Source organism: Xenopus tropicalis, chromosome 1 (assembly GCF_000004195.4).
Source record: "Xenopus tropicalis strain Nigerian chromosome 1, UCB_Xtro_10.0, whole genome shotgun sequence".
Classification (NCBI taxonomy): Eukaryota; Metazoa; Chordata; class Amphibia; order Anura; family Pipidae; genus Xenopus; species Xenopus tropicalis.
Window position 1 is genome coordinate 198,357,743 of NC_030677.2, and position 2,646 is coordinate 198,360,388.

Here is a 2,646-nt window from a genome sequence, read left to right on the forward strand (position 1 = left end):
GTTCGGCCGGGACCGTGGATTCGGCTAAAACCAAATCCATCAAAAAAAGGCTGGATTCGGCCAGAATCCCCAACCGAATCTGGGATTCGCTGCATCCCTAGTTTAAACTCAAAGTTTTAACAATAATTAGTGGTTCTCAGCCCGATACCCAGCCAACCCGGTCAGTATTCAATGTAATCTCATTTGGTACCACTAGATGGCAGTATAAAATACATTTGTTGGTTCAAGAATAAAAAAAGGTTAAATGGCAGAGGGAATTATTTGCTGTGTAACAGTGTCATTTAGAAATAAAAAGTATCCATAAATATCAGGGCAAGGATTTGAGTTTTGGGCAAACTGTAGGTTCATTTTATACAAAAATACCTGAATATTAAAATTATAGTTCAACAATTGGTTCAGTATTTGCTGAATATTTTGTGGAGAATTTGGCCAATTGTTTACCTTGTGGATGTGCTGTATCGCTGTTAAAGGGTAAGTCCACCTTCTAGTGTGTTTATCCAATCGAGTCGGCCGGTGACTTTCATACTCGGCGAGGGGGAGGGGCTGTGAGATGAGAAAAATGTGAGAAAAAGGTCCCATTCGACAGATGGAAAACACAAAATAACAATTTCACATTTTGCAAAAGATAAAGCGCAGGAGGGGCAGTCATAGGCGGAGGGTTGTTTGGGAAGGCTAAAGATGGGCCCTACACAGACTGGCCTAAAGCTAATGGGGGCCTTAGGGGATTTGCTGGTGATGTAAAAAAGAACATCCATGCTATCTCTTGGGGTTCCCACTGACTCCCAGGGATACTGAGCAAAAGTGCGGGTGGAGGTGCTTTATTCACCCTTAAATGCTTAGGATACATGCACTTCTGTGAGGGGTTCTCTATCCATTTGTGTGTTGGGATCAGTTGGCTTCATTTTATTTTAGTTTGTCTTATAACAAGATAGGCAGTGGGTACTGACACACCAGGCACATTATATACAGTGAGTCTGTAGGTACAAACCCGGCACATTATATACAGTGAGTCTGTAGGTACAAACCCGGCACATTATATACAGTGAGTCTGTGGGTACAAACCCGGCACATTATATACAGTGAGTCTGTGGGTACAAACCCGGCAAATTTTAACAGTGAGTCTGTAGTACAAACCCGGCACATTATATACAGTGAGTCTGTAGGTACAAACCCAGCACATTATATACAGTGAGTCTGTGGGTACAAACCCAGCACATTATATACAGTGAGTCTGTAGGTACAAACCCGGCACATTATATACAGTGAGTCTGTAGGTACAAACCGGCACATTATATACAGTGAGTCTGTGGGTACAAACCCGGCACATTATATACAGTGAGTCTGTGGGTACAAACCCGGCAAATTTTATACAGTGAGTCTGTAGGTACAAACCCGGCACATTATATACAGTGAGTCTGTAGGTACAAACCCAGCACATTATATACAGTGAGTCTGTGGGTACAAACCCGGCACATTTATACAGTGAGTCTGTAGGTACAAACCCGGCACATTATATACAGTGAGTCTGTAGGTACAAACCCGGCACATTATATACAGTGAGTCTGTAGGTACAAACCCGGCACATTATATACAGTGAGTCTGTGGGTACAAACCCGGCACATTATATACAGTGAGTCTGTGGGTACAAACCTGGCAAATTTTATACAGTGAGTCTGTAGGTACAAACCGGCACATTATATACAGTGAGTCTGTAGGTACAAACCCAGCACATTATATACAGTGAGTCTGTGGGTACAAACCGGCACATTATATACAGTGAGTCTGTAGGTACAAACCCGGCACATAATATACAGTGAGTCTGTAGGTACAAACCCGGCACATTATATACAGTGAGTCTGTAGGTACAAACCCGGCACATTATATACAGTGAGTCTGTGGGTACAAACCCGGCACATTATATACAGTGCGTCTGTAGGTACAAACCCGGCACATTATATACAGTGAGTCTGTAGGTACAAACCCGGCACATTATATACAGTGAGTCTGTAGGTACAACCCGGCACATTATATACAGTGAGTCTGTAGGTACAAACCTGGCACATTATATACAGTGAGGCGCAGTGTGTGGGAGTGGGAGGATACAGTATAGTACCTGTGGGAGTGGGAGGATACAGTAAAGTACCTGTGGGAGTGGAGGATACAGTATAGTACCTGTGGGAGTGGGATACAGTATAGTACCTGTGGCTGTGGGAGGATACAGTATAGTACCTGTGGAGTGTGGATACAGTATAGTACCTGTGGGAGTGGGAGGATTAAAGTATAGTACCTGTGGGAGGAAAAAATATAGTACCTGTGGGAGTATACAGTATAGTACCAGTGGGAGTGGCATGATGATACAGTATAGTACCTGTGGGTGTGGAAGGATACAGTATAGAACCTGTCGGAGTGGGAGGAAAAATATAGTACCTGTGGGAGTATACAGTATAGTACTGGGAGTGGCATGATGATACAGTATAGTACCTGTGGGAGTGGGATGAGGATACATTATAGTACCTGTGGGTGTGGAAGGATACAGTATAGTACCTGTGGGAGTGGGGAATACAGTATAGTACCTGTGGGAGGATACAGTATAGTACCTGTGGGAGTGGCATGATGATAAAGTATAGTACCTGTGGAAGTGGGATG